Source organism: Pongo pygmaeus, chromosome 22 (assembly GCF_028885625.2).
Source record: "Pongo pygmaeus isolate AG05252 chromosome 22, NHGRI_mPonPyg2-v2.0_pri, whole genome shotgun sequence".
NCBI classification, from domain to species: Eukaryota; Metazoa; Chordata; class Mammalia; order Primates; family Hominidae; genus Pongo; species Pongo pygmaeus.
The window spans coordinates 40,109,144-40,133,745 of NC_072395.2; the positions used below are offsets into that span (position 1 = coordinate 40,109,144).

The 24,602-nt window shown below is 36.0% G+C and overlaps 1 long non-coding RNA gene across 1 annotated transcript; it reads left to right on the forward strand.

The window, feature by feature from the left end:
• The first annotated feature begins 519 nt into the window (after positions 1-519).
• On the forward strand, positions 520-21,459 carry LOC129022676 (uncharacterized). Its single transcript, XR_008496510.2, has 3 exons — positions 520-653; positions 13,000-13,193; positions 16,529-21,459. It is a non-coding gene; the product is annotated as an uncharacterized LOC129022676 (long non-coding RNA).
• Positions 21,460-24,602: the final 3,143 nt, after the last annotated feature.

The following is a 24,602-nucleotide window of genomic DNA, read 5'->3' on the forward strand; positions in this document are numbered from 1 at the left end:
AATATATACTGTATTTTAAGTTGAAGTGATTGTTTCATAGCTCTGTCCTATCAAGGACATCTTTTCTCACCTTTTCTTACCCACACATCTAGTTCTTAATTAAGCTTTCCCCAAGTTCTGATGAAAAAGAACTCCGTAAATTCAGCTCCATACAGGCTGTGAGACAGTGTGATTTTGTAGGGGGGACAGTGTGGCTCGGCATTTACAGCCTTTGGAAAAGTCTCTACACTATGCCAATGCTGCTAATGGCCGTGTTTCAGGTCATAATTTATTGTGCAAAGGCCAGACAGAAACTCACGGGAGGTCTCTTTTGCCTCAATGTTAATTTCTAACAAATGCAATAAACATTTCAAATTTTGAAGGAGGCAAACAAAATTCTGTTTCTTTGTATCTCTCCCACCACAAAATTTCAAGGTCGACTTGAAGTCATACAAGGTTAGTAATTTTCTGAGTGTTTATTTTTTTTCCTATTTTCTTAAGCATTTGCTATATAGTGAAACTACTTCCAAAGAACAGGATGTTCTCCACAGCTAAAGAACTGCTCTAGCTAAGCAAATACTCATATCATCAATTACCATTTTAAAATATCTCAGAAAACACTCTTTGAAGTAATCCTTCCTCAAATCCTATTTGAAACTGGATTCGTATAATGGGTAAGTGGGTAAAGATTTTGTGGAATTAAATGAATGAAGGGGAAAATGAATTTTGTCACGTATAAAGTTGTTATCTTTAAAGGAATGCCTAAGTGTTACTTCTTCTCAAAATTCTGGGAAAACCAGATGGAGTATTGTTAACCAAGTAATGCCTAACTCATGGCTTGAAAGTCTGTGAGGGTTTATAAGAATTAAGGTTAAGTGAAGAAAGGCACTGAAACAGTTCAATGGATACAAAAATGTGCTTTTTAGTCACCAAATTTTATATGTTTTTATTTATCCAATCTTTCCATTTCTCTTTACCTAATATTTTGCCTACTCTTCTTCATCACAAGGACCATGTGTTACAACAATTTTGAAATCTATTAAGCAACTCGCTAGTCATTTAGTGATTTGCTTTTGAATGATTAATATAATTATAAATCGAATGCAAGTTACTTTCAGTGTTATATACAACATATTTATATTATCGATAAAAATAATCCAAATATTCTCAGCCTTTCAAATTGGCATTAATACAGGAATGATATTTTAAAAATCCCACTTAATACAAATTACTTAAAAAACAACTCTGTTTTCTACAGTAATTCTGCTCCTGAAGTAGATGATGTAAGGATGAATTTGTAGCACTTATTGATATAAAAATAATTAAACCAGTAAAATATAATCATCTCATTCATTATCTGCACTGCTTGGCATATGGTAAGGCACTAACGAGGGATTCCTAGCAAATGGATTGCAGTTAAATAAATGTAGAATATCCAAAGAATCAAATATTACAGTGCACATCTTGGATTTAGATGTAATATATTAATGATTTGCAGCTTATAAAATTCAGAGACGTGAGAAGGGTTTGGAGGCATCATCCCGTTTCTTTGTTGGATGTACTCCACACCCAGCTTGCCCAACACTGAACTTAGATACCCGAGATGATAAGATAAGGAATGTTTTAAAAACATGTATCCCATCTGACCTTAAATCTTGAAAGAAACGTCAGGATTTCCTCTTTATTTATTGCTTTCTCTATCTTTCCCTTCCTTCATTTCTTCACTTTTGCTTTCCTTGTTTTGGAACAATTTCTAATATAAACTAATTTTTGATGATTTTTCTAGGATTATTTAATTTTTGGTAGGAGATATAATGTAATTGTGGTTATGAAAAAGAATGTACTATTTTTAGGCTATGGATGTTAAAGTTTTTAGAGACATAGGGATATTTGTGTGCAATATATTTTCAAAAGTTTTCAAAAGTACATGCAAATATGCACACATAGACACACAGAGCAAATTTGTTAAAGTGTTAATAGATTTCAATTCTAGGTAGGGAGCATGTTGGTGTTTTTTCTAAGTTTCTTCCCACTCTTTTGTATTTTTGACATTTTTTATTATAAAAAGACAGAAAAAGACATAGACCCTATGATGATCAATTTTATGTCAACTTGGCTGGGCTCTAGTAGCAATTTTTTATCAAACACCAATCTAGGTGTTGCTATGAAGATATTTTGTAGATGTGATTAAGGTCTATCATCAGTTGAGTTGGAGATTATCCTAGGTTATCTGGGTGGACCTGATTCAATCAGTTAAAAGGCTTAGTACCAGAACTGAGGTTTCCCTGAATGATAATAAATCCTGCCTGTGGGATGAAGCTTTAGTTCATGCTCTAGAGTTTCAGTCTCCTTTCTTGAAGATCTGCCCTACGGGCTTTGGACTTGCCTAATCAGCCTCCATGATCATATAAGCCCACTCACTGAAATAAATCCTTTAACATATAGCTCCTACTGGTTCTGGTCCCCTGATTGAAACTTGACTGATACATACCCTTTCATCCAAAAGCTTCCTGTATAGTTGACAGGCCATATGAGGGACACTTAGCTTAGATTGGGGACAATGTCAGAGAAAACTGTGTGACTTCCCCACGGAGGAGACACTTGATTCAAGATCCGAAAAGCATATCATAATTGATAAAACTATGAAGAAATTTATTTATTTTGAGACAGAGTCTCACTCTTTCACCCAGGCTGGAGTGCAGTGGTGTGATCTCGGCTCACTGCAACCTCTGCCTCCTAAGCTCAATAAGTCCTCCCACCTCAGCTTCCCAAGTAGCTGGAACTACAGGTGCACACCACTATACCCAGCTAATTTTTGTATTTTTTTGTAGAGACAAGGTTTCACCATGTTGCCCAGGCTGGTCTTGAACTCCTGAGCTCAAGCAATCTGCCCACCTTGCCCTCCCAAAGTGCTGGGACTACAGACCTGAGCCACTGCGCCTGGCCAGGAAGTTATTTTTACATATATTTAAAACTAAATTGGTCCATTGACATAAGAAAGTTAGGTGTTAGGTATTAGATACAGGGACTAAAAATATTTGAAGAGGGTTGCATGACTTTATTGAATATCATTTTACAATGGGGTTTTCTAACAAACAGTCAATTAAACAATGTGGAGTGCATTATGGGCAAGAAGTTGTCTTAGCACTCTTAGGGAAACAGTCAAAACATAGGATTTATATGTTTTGTGAATGTATTTACCATTCAATTAATGTTCTATGCAGAAGATACTTAAGGTTTGCATTCCTTATGTAGATGATAGAACTACTTGTCAAATAAGATTACTTTTTCATGCTTTTAGTACAATTTAAATTTTCCTAGCATGACAGATAATCCACAAAATCCATCTACTAATTTACACATAAATTATCTATAGAGATTGCAGATCTATAAGTAGAACATAAATTGTTTAAAATTCAATGATACAGTCATCGGCAAGCAACTTTATTCCAGGATATCCCATTTTACTCCAAAGCAGCAAGAGTGAAATGGCAACGGGGAAGTGTAGAGGGTGGTGGTGGAGAATGGAATGAAGAAAAAAAGACAAGGAATTTTGGCTGCACCCTGAATAGTAGCATCATCAACCTCTAAATAATCAACAATCTGGATAAATGATTTAGCATCTGACATACTTATTTTGTCAATCCAAGTCATTTGATCTTGTCATGCCCTTTGTGGCATTCAATATATGGCCTTCAATATATCGCCTCTACTTCTTGTCTTTAAACAACTGCTACTGTGAATGTAAATTTCTAACCAAAGCCTGGTGAGATTGTTTTAATGACATGAACACAAGTTACGTTTATGAAGGAAGCCTAAACATTCAGATGTCTTATTTTAGTCAAGGAGTTAAATGAAAATCGAGAGAACAATTTATTGGCAAAAGGTTTGTTTTGTCTAAACTATATACAAAATAACCCACAATTTTGTTTTTATTCACCCATTGTTCAATCATAGGAAACTTTCATGGGAACCTAAAGCAAAAATTGCTGAACTATATACGTGGAAAATCAACCAACATGAATACAAAATGCCAAAATAAATAAAAATGGTTTTGTGAATACCCACTATCAGAACAGTTTCTGAAGGGAAAAACAATGTAGAAAAGCATTAAACAAGGAGAAGTATAATTTTTGTTGGTATTTAGCAATCTAGGTTCAGTTCTTTAGAAGGACAGATCACAGATTGATTTTGGAAATCTGCTCAAGCTTAGAGGCTGGCTAAAGCTTTCCTGCTTTTACAATTTTAGATGCTTAGAAAAGACATTTTCAAGACAACACTCGGAGCCTATGAGAGAGAATAACACACTCAAAATGTTTCCAAACTGAATGGATTTAATAACCTATGCTTTTACAGAACAATAACTTTAAAAATGTCCCAATCTTTCTTGAAAACACCATGGTGCATTAACTACTTGAGGGGATTTTCTTGAACAGCAACGACAACAATAAACAACATTTTTGGTTCAAGAAGATCCCTTTTCCTTATGTCCTTCTTAGGTTTTAATATAAAAGCTAAACCATAATAATCTTTTTCTTTTTTATATATTTTACAGAATCCAATGCATATCAACTTATTAAAGCATTATAATGAACAAGTGCTCCCAAGTGTTACTGTTTCCTGTCATATTCTCCTCCCAAGGTTGGTCAGAGAGGCACATTTAACGTGCTGCAGATCATTACTTTATCTGTAAAGACTTCTCCCATGGGTGTGAGGCAGAAGGAGTAATTGTTGAAGTCGGGAATTGTATGTGTTCCCCACCCTTGTGATTAACTCAAACGAGAAGGGATGTGGCAGGAGCAGAGCCTGGAAAACTCAACTTTGAGATAGAAACCATGCTCTTGTTTTTCTCAACTGATTATGTTCAACAGTGCCAAATAAATAATTCTGGAAATTGGGAAGGGTGACTAGGAAAGCAGAGTGGGAAACAACAGCAAAAAGAAGGAAAATCTCTATTTCTCAAAGACTCTTTTTGTAATTTAAAATGTTATTAGAGTGCCATATAATAAGTATTTCTGTTAATGTTTTTGCCTGATGAATATATGTGTCTTCTTTTTTTAATGTTTACAATTATTTTCCTTTCTATGAAAATATTTAATTAAGGTATATTATGTGTTTGTAATTAAATCCAACAAAACTTAGATGATAATTTTAATGAATTAATTACAAAGTAAGAGAGTCATTAGGGAGTGCCTTCTAAGACATTTGCCAGCATTCATGGCCCTTTCCCCTGGATGCTGGTAGCATCACTCTTTGATTGTGATAATCATAATATCCCCAGAATTGGCAAGTATGTCCTACAGGGCCACGTTTCTCCCTCTACAGCAAACTGAGCTTTAAGAAAACAAAGCAATGGCAGTTAGGAAAACAAACAAACAAACAAAAACACTAAAAAATGATATAACTATAGAGAAATAACATAAATAAAGTCAATCTTAGAAGGTAATAGAGTGAAGAAAGACAAAAAGAAGGATGGGTGAAGAAATGGGTTTGGGGAGAGTAAATGTATAACTGAAGGACTCAATTTTCCCCCCAAAAAGTAAGAGCAGAACAGCTATGAAATGTGAGAGAGTGGTTTGATGCTAGTAGATTTTTAGGAGTTTGATAAAAGATATGATTTAGCTTTTGCAAAAATAACTTGCCAAGGAATATTGAGGAGCAGCTGAGGTTGAATAATAAGCTGAAGTGGTGCCAATCAGCAAGCTGATGAAATATTCCCCAACAATGTTCAACCTCAAGGGAATCAATAAATAGAAAACAAATGGTGAGACTGATCAGAGTTTGAGGTTTTAACAGGGCAGGTGTGGTTCTGGAATTAGATGGAAAGAAAGAGATCCCGGGATAGAATGTAGGTAAAATGATTGATGATTAGATCCAGGCTGGGTTATCAGGAAGAGAATGAGTGATAATGGAAAAACTGGGAAAAAAAAGCCAGAGAATTATTAAGTGTTTGGAGGCTTTGATAAATTACAAAAATATGCTTCATGTAACTAATAAAGTGGGACAAGTAAAACTCTAAAAAATGTAGTTATTAAGAGGGCTGGGTGTACGTATATTAATCCAAGGAACAGAGCCCTCCTATTGGAAATATACAAACAGTCCCTGTGCATTGCATATGTGCTGACTTGAGTGTTTAGACACTCCCCTTACCAATATCTGTTTGTATATGTGTGTATATATATACACACATATATACACATATGTATATATATACATATATATGTATATATACATATGTATATATGTGTATATATACACACACATATATATGTGTATACACATATATATATACACATATATATGTGTATACACATATATATACACATATATATGTGTATACACATATATATATACACATATATATGTGTATACACATATATATATACACATATATATGTGTATACACATATATATATACACATATATATGTGTATACACATATATATATACACATATATATGTGTATACACATATATATATACACATATATATATACACACATACATATATTAAATACACCTATCTTTTATATATTTATCTGTCTACCTCTGGTTAACATTTGAGAGTTTTGTTTTTTTTTTAAATCATTGACTTCTTACATCATGGTGAAGGAAAGTAAATGTGTGTATGTAATCTATATGTTAATCAAGTAGGACCCATTAGAGCTAACAGAGAGTTTATTTTTGTCTTTTATTGTCTCTTTAAAGTTGTACAGAGGATAAATTTTTTTCTCTACCACTAGATAAAAGTGTGGGGAGGGTGCTATAATTTCTGGTCATTTTTAGATGGTATAAAATACATGGTCACTTTAAGTGGCAAACACAGTCTCATGTTTTCAGCAAATTAAAATGTCCGGTCATAGATACCATAAGGTAAGAGAGTCAGTAGGGAGCGTCTTCTAAGACATTTGCCAGCATTCATGACCCTTTTCCCTAGATGCCCATAGCATCACCTCCTTAGTTATGATAATCATAACATCTCCACACATTGGCAAGTTCCTCCTACCAGGCCAAATTTCTCCCCCTACAGCAAACTCACCTTTAAGGAAAAAAAGCAATGGCAGTCAGAAAAAAAAAAAAAAAGATATAACTAGGCCGGCCGTGGTGGCTCTTGCCTTTAATCCCAGCACTTTGGGAGGCTGAGGTGGGCGGATCATGAAGTCAGGAGATCGATACCATCCTGGCTAACACACTGAAACCCCGTTTCTACTAAAAATACAAAAAAATTAGCTGGGCATGGTGGCACGTGCCTGTAGTCCCAGTTACTCTGGAGGCTGAAGCAGGAAAATTGCTTGGACCTGGGAGGCAGAGGTTGCAGTGAGCTGAGATCGCACTACTGCACTCCAGACTGGGCAACAGAGTGAGACTCCATCTCAAAAAAAAAAAAAAAAAAAAAAGATGTAACTATAAAGAAACAGCACAAAGAAAGTCAATCTCAGAAGGTAAGAGAGTAAATGAAGACAAAAAGAAGGATGGGTGAAGATATATTATTTGAATCTCTATTTGAGATAATTTGCCTTTCTATTCCTCTGTCAGCTAGGATCAGCCTTAGGAGGGCTGTGGCTCAGAAAAATCAACTGGAGTGGGCTTCACTATTCTTGTCACTCAATCCTAACCCTGCTGATAGATGCTACTTCTAATCCCTAACGATGGTATGAAGGGAGAGAAGATGCAAAAGGAGGCAGAGAGCATTCCTCCTTGCCTGACACTACTGCATGCAGCCTTCATATGTCCTGTATCTAGCAGGTATTTAAAGCTGTGGCTTCTCTTGCAAGGTATTTTGTGAGTTCTTTAAAGGCAACTGGGTGGTTTCCTTAGACTATAGCTTCCATGATGTAGGTGATGACTCTCTGTTGCCTCTCCACTGTTGATCTGCTTTAGCTTTCTCCACCACGAGCCACTTACTATTGTAATCTTGGGACTATAGGATGCTGCCCCTCTGGGTAGGGATCATTTTGGATGACCTCGCGGCTAATGTTCCTTCTGTAGGTGTCACATCCAGTCACTGGGATGCATGCATTTTGACCTGCCTGTCACCAGCTGGAAGTGCAGTTCCTTTCCAGCTGCAGCTCCCTACTCTGCTGCCAAGAATACGTCTTCTTCCTCTGGCATGAGTCAACCATCTGTTTCCCACTGGAGGGAATACATGTCAAGCTTTCTGAGTGTGCCTATTCAAACCCCTCTACTAGAATTGGGATGAGGAAGCAATGCCTGCACCCCAGGCTTTTGTGGGAAAGGATAGTGAGAGTCCCAGCACAGCAATCCTCTTCCCAAAATCCTACTTTGGACTCTGCAATTACCCGCATCCTCTCGATCTTTAAATTGGAGTAAGAAGCATCTGGATGAGGAACCCAAGTACTGTGTAGTGGGTTCTCATATATTTTCATTGGACACTTAATTATAAGTTTTCACCCTGCTTCTGGGTTCATCTATTTTGAATTCCACATATAAGTGAGGTCATGTGGTATTTGTCTTTCTGTGCTTGGCTTATTTCACTTAACATAATGTCTTGCAGGTTCATCTATGTTGTCACACACAATAAGATTTCCTGTTTTTTAAAGGTTGAATAATATTCCATTGTGTATGTGTACCACATTTTCTTTATGCATTTATCTGTTGATGAACACAGCTTGATTCCACACCTTGCCTTTTGTGAATAGTGCTGCAATAAAGCTGGGAGTGTAGATATCTCTTCAATATGCTGATTTAATTTCCTTTGGATACAACGTATACCCATTAGTGGGATTACTGGATCATAGAGTAGTTCCATTTTTAATCTTTTGAGAAACCTCCATACTGTTTTTTATAACAGCATTCTCAGAAAAAATGTACAAGGGTTCCCATTCCTCCATTTTCTCACCAACACTAATGTTTTATGGTTTTGATAATAGCATTCTAACAGCTGTAAGGTGATACCTCTTTGTGGTTTTAATGTGCATTTCTCTGAGGATTGGTGATGTTGACTTTTTTTCATATACTTGTTGGTCATCTGTATATCTTCTTTTGAGAAATGTCTATTCAGGTCTTTTGCCACTTTTCTAATTGGGTTATTTGAATTCTCACTATTGAGGCATTTGAGTATGCCTCAAATTTTGGATATGAACCCCTCATCACATGTATGGCTCACAAATATTTTCTCCTATTCTCTGCATTGTCTCTTTGCTCTATTGACTGCTTCCTTTGCTGTCCAGATGTTTTTGATGGATGGAATTCCATTTGTATATTTTTATTTTTGTTGCCTGTGCCTTTGAGTTAGTCTTGTTTTTTAATATTTGCCCCTTCTAAGATTTGTGTAGAAAGAAATTTTGAATGTTTTCAGCATAAAGAAATGCTAAATATTTGAGGTGATTAATAGGCTAATTACCCTGATTTGATCATTATACACTGTATACATGTATAGAAATATCACTCTGTACCATAAACATGTGTACAATTATTATGTGACAACTAAAAATAAAGTAAAATATTTTTAAAAGGTAAATTAATGATAATTATGGGTTTGACTATTTGAGAACTATTGAGGAAGAATGTCAGAGAGCCCTATGCTCTTATCACTTAATAGAAGAATTTTAAAACTTAGATGCTATAATAGATAGTTTAAAAATATCTAGCAACTTTTAAAAACACAGGCCATAATGTTTTGATTAAATTTATATACTCAAAATTCTATTCCTCAGAATCTATATTATACGAGTAAAGTAATTGTATGAAAAGATAAATGTTGGAAGATATTTATTTTAGCATTGTTCATTGTGGCAAAATAATAAATAAAATAAAATGATTGCTCACTCATTTATAACAGGAATATGGAATAAATTTCAGTGCATTCTGAGCATGAAGCCATTTGAAAAGCATAAATTAAAATGCTAGCGGTTGAATTATATAGGCATTTCCATAATATATTATTGGCTGATAAATACAAGTTTCAGAAAAGTATAAAAACATAACCTTGATTTGGTTTAATCATAAAAAATATGTTTTGTATTTTTTGTTGTTTTCTTACTAAAAATCTATTTGGAAATGTTAATAAAAATAGTATTATGCTTGTGAGGGCATTTACATAGTCTAAAATGTATTATTTCCCTTGTCAAAACACATTTCTCAGTTTGATTTCATGGTTTGGGTTGGATAGTAATCAGTAATTTCATGATGATCATTTTTAGCGTGATGATGTGAGATTCTAATACAGAGATAAGCCAATTTTCTTTGCTTGAAGTCCACTTTGTCCAATATACATCGCTAATCCAGCTTTATTTTGACTATTATTTGCATGAACATGATATACCTTTCTCCATCTGACAATCTGCCTTTCATTTGATATGTTTAACCATTTATATTTAATATAATTATTAAAATGTTTGGATTTAAAACTGCCGTTTTAATATTTATTTTATAATTGTTCCCTCTGTTATTTATTCCAGTTTTTCCCTTACTGGGTCCTCTTTTGTATCATTTAAACTTTACTTTTCATTCAGTTTTATTAATTGTGTATTCATTTATTTATTGTGTAGTTATTTATTTATTTATTTATTTTGAGGCAGAGTCTCGCTCTGTCGCCCAGGCTGGAGTGCAGTGGCGCAATCTCAGCTCACTGCAAGCCCCGCCTTCCGGTTCACGCCATTCTCCTGCCTCAGCCTCCCGAGTAGCTGGGACTACAGGTGCCCGGCACCAGGCCCAGCTAATTTTTTTGTTTTTTTTAGTAGAGACGGGGTTTCACCGTGTTAGCCAGGATGTCTTGATCTCCTGACCTTGTGATCCACCCGCCTCGGCCTCCCAGAGTGTTGGGATTACAGGCGTGAGCCACCGGCCCGGCTGTGTATTTATTTATTTATAGATGGAGTCTCACTCTGTCGCCCAGAATGGAGTGCAGTAGTGTGATCTCGGCTCAATGCAACCTCTGCCTCCCGAGTTCAAGCGATTTTCCTGTCTCGGCCTCCCGAGTAACTGGAATTACAGGAGGGTGCCACCATGCCTGTCTAATTTTTATATTTTTAGTAGAGACAGGGTTTTGCCATGTTGGCCAGACTGGTCTCGAAAAACTGACCTCAGGTGATACACCCGCACTGGCCTCCCAAAGTGCTGGGATTACAGGTGTGAGCCACTGTGCCAGCCTTAATTGTGTTTTTAATAATGTCCTTTGTCTTTTTGTGGTTATTTTTAACATTTGTTCGAGGAATTACCGTATATTACAGGCAGCAAATTTATGTAGGTGTGCAGCAACCTCAATTCTTGCCTCCTCAGAAGACAGAATTTGACTGAGGGACATAAGGCAGAAAGAGAGCCCTACCCAAGTTTTAGAGCAGGAGTGAAAGTTTATTAAAAAGCTTTAGGGAGGCTGAGGCAGGAGAATGGCGTGAACCTGGGAGGCAGAGCTTGCAGTGAGCTGAGATCATGCCACTGCACTCCAGCCTGGGTGACAGAGCAAGACTCAGTCTCGGAAAAAAAAAAAAAAAAAAAAAAAAAAAAAAAAAAAAAAAAAACAACAAAGTTTTAGAGCAGGAATGAAAGGAAGTAAAGCAGGAAACTTGAGAGATCACAGGCACAGTTTGACATTTTGACTTGGGGTTTTATATTTTGGCATGCTTCCGGGGTCTTGCCTTATTTCTCCCGATTCTTCCCTTGGGGTGAGCTGTACGCATGTGCAGTGGCCTGCTAGCCCTTGGGAGGGGAGCATAGGAAGTGTGTTTACTGGAGTTGTATGCATGTTCACTTGAGGCATTCCTCCCTGACCAGTCACATGTCCCTAGAAGGTCATATACCAGTTGAATTCTGCCATTGTGCCTCTTAATGTGCATGCTTGAGCCTATTTACCCGACTTCAGACATTGTATTGGGAAGCTGCTAATCACGTTGCAGGTTTTTTCTGTGTGTTGGGAGGTGGCCTTTCCCTGGCGCCAGCTGCAGCCAATTATTATTTGAGAGAACCAGTGTAAATACCACCTGCCCATCATCTAATGGTTCCCTGACATTCCTGGTGAGGACACCGGGGTGCTTCTCTTGCCCTGCTCATGTCTAACTCCTACTATAACAAATATACGTTATACTTATATTTGTAATGCTCAACTAAAATCAGTATTTCACCACTGCATGTGGAATTCAGAAAGCTTACCAGCCTTTGTGTCTCTTTATCCTCCTTTTTGTAGAGTTGTCTTATGTATTACAACTACGTAGAACTAAAATACTATCAACAATGTTATAATTTTCTTTCCACTCTCAAACATGTTTTAAACACTCCAGAGGAAAATGATAGTCTATAACATTTACTCAATAGTACCATTTATGTTGCTATACTTTCATTACTAATGTTTCAAATTTCCCTCTGGTATTCTTTCTAAAGAAGGTCTTTGAAGCCTGGGCGCGGTGGCTCTTGCCTGTAATCCCAGCACTTTGGGAGGCCGAGGTGGGTGGAACACCTGAGGTCAGGAGTTCGAGACCAGACTGGCCGACATGGCGAAATCCTGTCTCCACTAAAAATACAAAAAATTAGTGGGGGTGGTGGCATGCACCTGTAATCCCAGCTACTCAGGAGGCTGAGGCGGAAGAATCACTTGAACCTGGGGGGTGGAGGTTGCAGTGGGCCAAGATTGCGCCATTGCACTCCAACCTGGGCAACAAGAGCAAAACACCATCTCAACAGCAACAACAAAAAGTCCTTTAATGATTCTCTTTGTAAAGATCTGCTAGCAATTAATTTTCTTAATTTCATTATTTAACTTTCATCTTTTAAAGATAGTTTCACTACATAAAGTCTGGGTTGATAATCTTTCCTTTTAGAACTTAAAAATATTGTTCCCCCCCAGAAAGTAGGTAACTATGTAAAGTGACAGATATGTTAATTAAGTTGATTGTGGTCATCATTTCACAATGTGTATGGACATCAAAACATTATATATATCTTAAATGTAAACAATTTTTATTGTTAATTATAGCTCAATAAAGCTGGGAAAATATTGTTCTATTTCCTTCTGATCTTGACATTTTCTAATGAGTAATCTGATGCCATTCAAATATCTATTGTTTAGGACACAAATCAAAATTACTCAGAATTTGAAGAGCCAGGAAAATATCAGCTTGAGCGGGAAAAGGCAATCAACATATGCCCTTTATTGTGCAAAACTCGGGTAACAGGTAAACAAGATTAACAGGGACTGCTAGGATCAAGAAATGGAAGATGCCTCCTTACATATGTCTGAGATGAATCCACAAAGATATCAATGTGAGTATGGGTTGGTTTCCCATATAGTGATCAAGTAGATTGTCATATTTTAAAAAATTAAATAATTATTTTATGTTTGAAAAGGAAAGTTTATCAATTAAATTTATAAGTTTCCAATCTGTTAGACCTATGCTTTGATCACCTTTCATCAGAACTTGCCATCTACCAACTACCCAACTTAGAGTTGCTAATTAGCTAGGATAATTATGACACTCATGTCCTTGTATGCAAACCTTTATTTTTCTTGGTCACTGAAGAAAAGTCTCAGTTTAGATATAGGTTTTCTGTGTAAGAAAATCTGTTTTACAGAAATGTAAGTACATTTTCTCTCTTACTCTAATGCTTAAACCAAAATATGAGCATAATAATACTATAGTTATATATAATAAAAATTTAATTGTAAAACTGAGTATATTAATTTTGCTTCTTTGGTAATACACAGAAGGGGTCTTTAGTGAATAAGTTGTATTCCCAAGATAGCACAGTAAATTAATAATAGAGTCAAGTGGGAACCCTGGTTTTCTTTTTCACGTATTAGCACAATACAGTGTTTAGAGGGTTCCAGAAGAGGAATATTCCTTCAGCATATTAGACATACCTTAACATCAAATTAATACCAAATTGATTTTCAGAAATATTCTACTTGCTGCATTGTGTTAAAAATAATCTTCAAAAGTAACAGTGGAAGATCTATGTATTTTGGGCCCACAGACTTCTGAGTTCAAATCAATCTTCTGTCCATTAGTAGCTAACAAGTACTTTATTTGAACTTGAAAATAATGTAAATTAAACTTATTCTTAATGAAGAATTTAGCTTGGAAGCTATCGCTATGTCTGACACATTTTCAGTAACCGTTTATTTTCTGCCTTCTTTGGCTGAAATGTCATTTAATAAGATGCCTTTATAATTTAATAATTGTGTAGTCTAATTCACCAATTATATAATACAATTATTTAAAAACCCATTTAAGAACAATTAATCTAAATAATTCCATTTTATTATATTTTAAATAAAATTTATATTGTTTAAAAATTTGCATATAACTACCAAAGATAATTACATTTAACATTTTTTGGCTATTGTATCCTAAAATTTTATAAGCTGATATCTCAAACACCAAGGCTGATGACACAAAATAACTGTAATTTCCAGTTATTATCTCTAAAGGCGTGTCTACATTAGGCAGGATGTGGAAATGTTTGCTTAAAGGTGAGGAGCAGGTCTTAAAACAATAAAGCTACAAGAGGAAAAGCTAAAATCCCTGACACAGCTCTTGAGAATGGGATGGTCAAGTCTGAAAGTGGGATCGGAAGCACCAGGTGAATTCACTGGCTTACTCAGTGTGTGAGAAAATGTGCCTCACCAGATTCTCTTGCTGATTCACATTTTCTGTATTAATAATATTTTTTTTTCTGATTATGTGAACTACACAAATAGAAATCTGGTAGCTCAGATGTGTGAAATGAGTGACTGCTCATCCTATTTGCTGTGATCGTTGAAATTTATTTTTTCATTAGTCTGCTCATTATTACCAAAGAGAAAAGTGCATGTTTTGCTAGACACAGCCACCATCCATCTTGAGCTTATGCAGGGGAGGGCTCAAAGAGGAAGAAAGGGAGAAGAAAAACCTGAAAACAGGCTACACAGGGTCTGGGAAGAATGAGGGGGTTAAGCCAAGGAAGCCTGACTCTGTTCCGGGATGTGGCTACAACTACAAAACATAAACTTGCTTATCTGCATGATTTTTTAGTCCCATCCACCTTCTCATACATTCTAAGAGCAGGAAGGTGTAGCAGGTACGTTATGAAATAACCTCGCATACTCTGTCATTTTTTTTTTTTTTTTTGAGACAGAGTTTTGCTCTTGTTGCCCAGGCTGGAGTGCAATGGTGCAATCTCTACTCACTGCAACCTCCGCCTCCCGGGTTCAAGCAATTCTCCTGCCTCAGCCTCCTGAGTAGCTGGGATTACAGGCATGCACCACCACCCCGGCTAATTTTGTATTTTAGCAGAGATGTGGTTTCTCCATGTTGGTCAGGCTGGTCTTGAACTCCCGACCTCAGGTGATCCGCCTGCCTCGGCTTCCCAAAGTACTGGGATTACAGGCATAGCCACTGTGCCTGGCCATACTCTGTCATGTTTAATAGAGAATTAGGGCCTGATATTCCCTGAAGTTCCTATGAAAGTAAGTTACTTGCTTTTGGTTTCGTTTCTTTCCATAGGATGTCAGAGACAATGAGAGGACAAGCCCTGTTCTGGGTGAACCTGTCATGTAGGACAGGATACTTTTCTCCCACCTTCTTTGTTACAGGCACCCTGTGTCAGTCTCCACATCTAGTTCTATGTGCTCTCTCAGTTTCTGCTATGGCTCCTTGGTCTGGGAGAGACCACATACCTCAAACTCAACATCATCTCTTACTTCCATCCACTCCACCACCTATCTATTGCATGTCAATAGACACATGGGGGAGGAGCATATTTCAGCTCAACTTACAAGCATTCAATTTCTCAGACACAGTGCTTATACTGAGGGACCGATACCACTCTCAACACATACTCTTCCAAGTACATGGTAGTTTTATAAAAGTATAGAAAGGGGCATACTTAAGAGAAAAATCAAACCAAACGAAAGAGACTTAAAAGACTTGAAAATAGCACAAGTCTTTTAAAGCCTCATTGAAACAAATAACTATCACTGAAATTTTAAAAGTCCCTGGGAAAAAAAGCCTAACCATGCCCAGGGCCAAGGTCTCTGTGCTCTGTTGGCTCCATCCACTCCTCACTTGGACCCTCATGAGCAACCCCTGGATACCCAGCTGTGGCCTGTCTAAAGGGAAATGATCTCAGCAGTGCTGGGTTCTGCCCCTCCCTGCCTCAGCTGGTGATAGTGATCTTCCTTTTTCTTAGTTCTTCCACTTCTAGAAAACAGCAATAAAAAATGGATTTACATTCTGATCAGTGTCTCAAAACTAGGTTCATTCTCCTGCCACTTCTGGCTAGCTATATTGTTCCCAAATTAGTTGGCTATTCTCCATTTATACTAACTATGGTTTATGCATATATAATGAATGCCTGTTAACATTGAGTTTTTTTATTTTAAAGAAAATAATTTTTAATTGAAATTAGTCTTTATTTTATTATATTACTGGCATATGAGACTTGATATGAAGATTTTTTTTTTTAACTGGGAGTGCTTTCTGCTTGGTCAGCAGGAGAAACAAGAATGGGTTTTTAGGGTCGCTTAGGAGACATTTTCTATTGTCCTCTTTTTGTGATAATCAGAGTTGTTCTGATGTTTCCAGTTTCTATATTTCTTATTTTTTTTCTTCTTTCAGCATTTTGTTACCTGGAGGCCAGGTGGTGAGATTTGAAATCATCTTATCTAAATCCAGCACACAGTTTATACCCACTGTACCAATCAAATTATTCAAAGGTCCCTTCTGATACATTGCAAAAATGGATACAACTTTTCCCTCCTTTTAGCATCTTTCCTTGTGTAATGTGACTTTGAAGCTCTTACTATTATATGAAGAAATAAAATCTATGGTCTCTGGATTGGTCTTGTGACTGCTTTGGCCAATGGAATACAACAACAAAACTGTTGATGTGCACATTCCAACTCTAGGCCTCAAGAGCCTTGCAGAATTCCACCTGCTGTCCTGGGATCTCCGCCTTCCCCATAGAACCAAGCGTGGGCTAGTCTGCTGGAGGATGAGATCTCACATAGTCCGTAATCAAATGGGTCTCCTTCCTACCCAGTAATACTGCAGACAAATGAGAGTTCCAGGAGAAGTCCCTCCCTGAACCCAGCGCCTATGGCTGATGCACAAAATCATTAACTAAAAAATAGTGTTGTGTTAAGCCAGTAAATTTTTGATGAGTTTGCTATGCTGTTAAATGTTTGTTTTCAGCCACTGTATTTTGTGTTAGTTATATAGTATAAGGTAACTCATAATAATTCACACAATAAATTCCAAATATTTTGACATTATAATCAAGGCCTCTCTAGGCTTATATGTCCAGTCTCAATCCTGGTACTTTTCCCTTTGAAATACATTCTCAATTCATATATTTCGCATGTGTTCTTCATGTGATACTGTTTTCTGTGACCTGTATTTCCATATTTTATATGTATTGTGCTTTCTTACTACAATACCCTCACCTATCTCTTCTTGTGAACTCACACATTTTCTCCAGACCTCGTTCTAATATTATTGACTTCATAAAGATTTTTCCAACTCTTCCAAAAGATGGAAATCCTTGACTGTCTCTTTCCACAATAATTCTCATGTGTCTTTCATGTATGGCATTTATCACATGACACTGCGTGTTCTCTTGTCTCCAGCAACTAGCACAGTAGTAGATATAGCTTCAGTAGCTTCAACTACTAGTCACAACAATCTGCTCTCTGCTCTCCAACCCCACCTCCACAGGAAGAACACACTTCCCCACTGTAGCCAGTACCACTGTGCCAGTTTCAACCTAGGTCTTATGAAATATGGTGCTTCTTCTCACCCTTGTAGGTGCTTCCAATCACCATTATTTGGTTCTTTCAGAAAAGCTCATATCAAATAAATCAAAGGGAAAAAGAGCTGCTAGAGCTTATGTGCTAAGGTGTGAGCAGGAAATTAATAACAAGTGTCATTGTTTCACTATATTGTAGAAACAACTAACTGAGAAAACAGTTAAACTGATATTTGAGGGACAAACAAACATAACAGTCTGTGTGGTATCTTAAGATACTCTAAGGAGAAAGAAATGGAATCAAAACCTGGGACATTTTGGTTGAAAATAAATTAGTTTTCTTAAAGCGTATTAAATAGTCTTTATGTCCTCAAACGAACAGCCAAAAATAAATATATTTCACTTCTTTAAATTTGAACTCATTGTCATCAGTCTTTGTCAGAGATTTTGTCTTTGAGCACATCTAGCTTGACTGAAAGTTATGTGTCGTTAAATTATTTTTTACCATAGTTTAAATGGATGCTAAGTACTCTCAAGTGTTAAGGTTATATCTCTGATGGCATACAGCCCATAACAATATGAGAGAATGAAATATATTTTAAAAGGCATGACATTGCTTCTCCTTTTATGGGATGGAGTTGGCATATTAAATGAAAATACTGCTATCCTACAGCATTTTTTGTTAAACCTTTTTGATGAAAATATTTTTCTTGGAGAAAGAAGATAGTTATGTTTTAGTGAATTTCAGTATGAGGAAGCAAATTTTAAATGTCCTACTAAAACATCCTTTTATATATTAACCCCAATTTCTGAAGTAACATATGTTCAAGGTAAAAACATTTTGAGAATACTGAAATGTATAAACTATAAGGTAAAATCCCATGATTTGGTACCCTAGAGCAAGTACAATTCACATATTGGTATATAATCTTTCAGGTTTACTTTTCTATGTGTAGAATATCCTAGGCTGGGCACGGTGGCTCACGCCTATAATCCCAGCACTTAGGGAAACTGAGGTGGGCATATCACCTGAGGTCAGGAGTTCAAGACCAGCCTGACGAACACGGTGAAACCCAGTCTCTACTAAAAATACAAAATCAGCCGGGCATGGTGGTGCATGTCTGCAATCCCAGCTACCCAGGAGGCTGAGGCAGGAAAACAGCTTGAACCCGGGAGACAGAGGTTGCAGTGAGCTGAGATTGTGCCACTGTACTCCAGCCTGGGCAACAAGAGCAAAACCTCATTAAAAAAAAAAAACTAAAAAGAAAGAAAGAAAAGAAAAGAAAAAAGAAAAAGAAAAAAAAATCCTTACTCTTCCATAATATTAGATTAGGGATAGACATGCTAGTACCTTTTGTTCTCCCTTATAAGAGTAGGGAGTATACAATTATTACCAAAATAAAGTTCAAGTATAAAATGATTGTATTAGATTTCTAATGGAAAAAGTACATAGTATGCTTTGATTTTAATTCCAAATAAACTCAAAGAGGGAAGATGATTTGCATCTTTCTACAGAAAATATGTGTAATACACATAATTCTGTGATGCTGCTTTATGACCTATTAATTTAAAAATGTAAGCGTAAACAGTTGGCTTGTTTCAGAAATACAAGTGAGATTTTCCGTTAGCTCTTTCACTTTATGAGTTGTGGTTTAATATGATTACCGCACTGTAAACATCTGAGCTTACAAGACAGGGATGGAGTTGGCACATTACATGAAAATGCTGCCATCCTACAGCATTTTTGTTAAACCTTTTTTGATGAAAATATTTTCCTTGGAGAGAGGAGATAGGTATGCTTTAGTGAACTGCAGTAATAAGGCAAAAATTTTGAGTATCTTTTTATATATTCACAACTTAGAATGCTCCAAGTGAAATGTACATTTTTTCATGTATGTCTAAGTTTATATGACAGCAGAATTTCAGTACTTAGATATATATTTTTTCTAAGCCATTCAAGGAAAATATGAAACTTAATTTTTTTCCTTTGGCAAGTTATCTGGTCTATGCCAAAGGGCTTCCAACTGCAGAACCATGACTTGTTATTTGTTATGCAAGACTAAATGTGACTTCCTTGCTGCTTCTAAATTTATTCAGTCAAAGTTTCTTATGATCTACATGAACCATACAGAGAAGACAACCTACACTCATTCAGGCAATTCATTCAATTCATCAAGAGAGAGAAATAAGGAGAGTTAAATAAAGACTCTTGTATAAATAATAACTGCTATCATAAGTTAATAGACTTTAAGCAAAAGTTAACATTTTACTTAGAGAGTGAAAGAAAATAGGCCATAAGATGGTCTGTGGAAGGTAAAAATAAACCAATTTTACCAACAGAACTATGGAATATTGATGTATTCATTGCTCTAAATGTGTCAGTTAATTCTCAGGAAGAAAGAACTAAGAAAAACTCAGGAAAACTATTTATAGCTCCAGATACCTATGTACCGATGGAAGAAAAATCTGAGTAATAAATCTAGTGAACAGGAACTTGAAAAGTGAACACAATAAAAGTATTTTGAAGGTATTAAATTATTATTAGGAGTCAGAATGTAGGTGTTACTAACTCATTAAATCTTAAAAGTCTATTAGGTAGGCATACTATATAGTGGCAGTGTTTAGCTCTTTTGCACAAAATCACACCGTTGGTAAGAGTCAAAGTCGGGATTCATATCTAGGCCAGCTGGAGTCTGAGACTCTCATCTCAAAATTTCACTTTAGTACCTACTTATCTATTCAAGAAGGTAACTGAGATCTCACATGAACACTAGAATATCTGGGTAGTCCTGACCCATGAAACATACCATCTTCACAGATTCATTCCATTCAGTGGGTTCAAACATCCATTCTATCTATTTCATTTTCAGAGGAAAACATATGCCATCCATGAAAGGTGTTAGTTAGAGAGAGGAACACACAGGCATGCAGCGATTTGCAAACAGCCTGTAATTTAGAGACTGAATTCTAGGTTTGATATTTACCCGGGCAGATGATTTTTTTAATTTGAAAAATGCCCATCCTTGCCATCTAAGCCACAAAGTAAGCTTATAATTATGAATGCTTTCAATTTCAGAAGCTGACGAAAGAACTTAACGAGTAGAATATGAAAATGAAAGCTTATCATGTGTTCAAAAGAAGCAAATCTAATTGAAACGAGGGGAGTTAGAATTATATCTTCAAAATATGCATGGGGATACAGCATATGAGCATAGCAGAGAAATTTTTATAAGATAAAATACAAAATTTAGGAGAACTTTATTTTTAGGAGAACTTTAAAAATATATATTTTTTATCATCCACAGCAAATGTCATCGTAATGAAGAGATCCCATCCTTCATGGTCACACTCACAGCAATATTTCATCTACTCCTCTCTCCTTCATCTGTTGTCTGTCTTTTCCATGACTTTTCCTTCAACCTTCCTGTTTTTGAATGTATTTTGATGTTATCATGTAGCAAAATAGCTCTATGTCTCCTTCACTCTATATAAAGCTCTTCAGTAATGGGAAATTTGTCATGGTTATCATTATGCTCTTAATACTTAGCACAGTATCTGGAGCTCAACAAACATTTTTAAAGAGATTGCCTTATTGTAAGTAACAATGGGTATGTTGATCTATTATATGTTTTCTAGTGATGAAATCATTTAATTGCAGCTACCTAGAGTATTAAGAGAACTCATATAATTCATTTGTGTGGAAAATATGCAATGATGATAATGATGATATATTTAATTCTCATAGTTTGAACAGTACATCTCCAACTTCTGTGGAAATAGAGCATAATGAAAGCATAGACTCTGAGTTTTTCATGGCCCAACAGGATGCAAAAGACAGACTATCAAACAAGCATTGAAGCCAAGCAGAATGGGAAATAAAATAAGAGAATCAAAAAGGTCTAATTTGGCATAATCATTACTTCAGTAGCATTTAGGAAGAACTGAGGTGGGATATTATTGGAAACCAAGTATTCTTATGAGGCAATTGTAATTGATTCTGATTTAAGAGTTCAGATGGCTAAACAAGAAGTGTAACTAAGGAAAAATCAAAGACCAAATCCCAGAAGCAGAGAATGTTAAAGGATAAAATTTTAAAAATCTAGAAAAGCCTGCTGACACATGATTTTGAATAACGGAATTCCAGGAGTTCGATATTGGGACAGTTGGCATAGTTATTTTAGATATTTGGAGGACAATAAAGAAAGATCCAGGGTTCACAACCAAAGGGAATATTTACTAAACAGGTAAGAGACCACTATGAATGTCGCTTTTGTTATAAACAGGTTTTTTAAATGACGTGATTTGAGCTTTGGAAACATAAACTTGGCAATAGTGTTCAGGATGGATTCGAGGAAAAACAAATACTGAATATGAAGAGACCAGAGGTGATAGTTCTTGAAAATAATTAAAAGAACCTGAACTTTGGTATGCCTGAATTTTGGCACAGAGAATTACAAAGAAGGGAGAGATAATTGAGAATATTTGGGGAGTAACCAAAAGTACATTTTATAAGGCCGTAAAAGCATTTACCCCAGATGATGCTATAATTAGAGATAGCATATAATGAACCTATGTTGTACTTAACAAGGTGTGATAATTAGAAAAGAGAGAGGCAAAATTAATGATACTTTCAAGGAAAAGCTTTATAAAACAATGAATATTTAGCTGTCTTGAAGGAAACACAAAACATAGATAGATAAAGAGAATATGTGGAAGAATTTCCACATAAGGAGTCAAAGCATGGGCCAGTGTTCTAGACTCAATAGTTACTCATTCTGATTTTAAGCTGGCATGGTAGGATCCAGACTGATTGAAACTACATTAATACAGAGTAGTTGTGGGGGGAAAAAGTTGGGATAGATAAATGTTTCAGACATTATTAATCTGGAAACTACATAGATATACTTAAATGTAAAATGCACAGCGTAAGGGAGGTTTGTAAGCTCTGAAACAAACAAACAAGCAAATTAAAAAAAGACATTAGAAATCATTCTTATAAGAGTATCAGTGAAGAAATGGACTTAGGTTTCAGGGCAGATTAAGGTTCCATTAGGAAGCAATTAGAAGGCAATGGTATTGATTTGCTAAAGATGAAAGGACAAATGCAAGAAAAATACTGTCTTGGTGTGTTTTGACAGAGATAGGAGCAGGATTACCCGAAGATAGCCAAGTTAGCGGGGGGTGGTAAGCAAGCATGCAAGCAAAAAAAGCACTTCGGAAGAGCAACTAGGTGAGTGTGCACATATTCCATTTGTGATGGTGAAAGAATATCCTATTTGTGTAAAGATCTTTTAAGCAGCTAGAAATCAAAAACTGAAACCTTAGTAAGTATTTGGGGCTAGAGAGTTGGGTTTGATAAGATAGTCCAACTTACTTGAGTGGGTGATTTTCATAAAAAGGACGGAGTGCACAAAGACTAAAAGATCAAGAATGGATACTTGGAAGGCCATTACTACTACAGATCAGGAAGAAGGAAAGTCAACCAAGAAATGAAGTGATGATGATAATAATCGTGATGATGTCATAATAGTAACATATGCCAGTTTTTGAGCAATTATTCTGAGCCAGTGGCTGTGATAAGGTCTTTACATTAAATGCTCATAACACCATCTTTAAATAAAGATGTGGAATCAATAGAATTCAGTAAAATGCCAAAGCAATATCTCAGTTATCAAGAGAGGGCAGATTTTTAGGATGATCATCATCAGATCTTACTAAGACATGAAATGGATTAAAAAGTTCCTACAGTCTGGCTAATGTAGGTACAACAAACTGGAAAGCCTATTAAGGAAGAATAATGACATTAGAAAAGGCAGGTTAAGGGCCTCTCTGCTGTTCAGTTAAGGATAAGAGCCAAAAATGGCCCAAAAATTCATGTGGAAGAATGATGATTTTATACTAACGTTGGCATGGTACTACTAAGAGTGTTTAAAGGATAAAGGATTACGAATGATTCCCAGCAGGCTGAACCCTTACACAAGTAATTCTATTCATAAGTGTTCTTTAGTGGTTTTCATAGACTTGATAAATTAATAATATAGATTTTTCCAAAAAATAAATAGTAGTAAGAATAATACTTACCTATTATTCATTATAATAACCAAAGGGTTATATTAGCCTTGATACTAACAACCTTTCAAGTTAGATCTTATTGCATGATTTCATAGTTAATAAAATTGAGATCTGGACCGTTTAAGTAATTTGCCCAATTCACCTAGCTGTACGTACCAGAAACAGGCTTCCAGACCAGATATGCAAAGTCCCATAGCATTCCTCACTCCCACTGTTCCACACTGCCTCCTACAAGAGTTCGTATCTACCTCTCTGCTCATTAAGACAGAGACAAAAGATAAATAATTTAAACCAACAAAGGCACTGTATATAATTCCCTTTTAACAGCTTTTTCATTAACTTGAGGTATTGGGGAACTGGGCTCAAAATAGTTGACAATTTGATGGTCTTAATACCTAAAAGGTTTACTCAATTTATAAAGTTGGCAGAAACACGATTAATACCATTTGCCTTATGAAAACTATGGTTCCACAGTAAATAAACAAAGAATGTCACAAATGTGAGTTGTGCTCTGGAATAATAGGAAGATAGTTTAAGATGTGAAGAATGAGAGGTCACCATTATAGTAAACTCTCTGCTGACAGATGATTGTTTTTATGTTTTTATAATTTCCACAAAATTTCCATCTGAGGTCATTTTTAATTTATACCACACATTATCTCTCTTGATCCACCTTTTTCTCAAGGTACGCTATGCTAAGGTTTTGTTTTTATTATCCCACCCACATGCGGTTGGCCTGCACAAACACACACACGCCCGGCCTGGGTTTTCTCTCAACACAAATACCCGTGGTATTCATACTATGGGAAAAAGAGTAGCTTGGTTAAAAGTTGATGCAGAAGTTTATTAATGTCCAAACCCAAACTTACTACA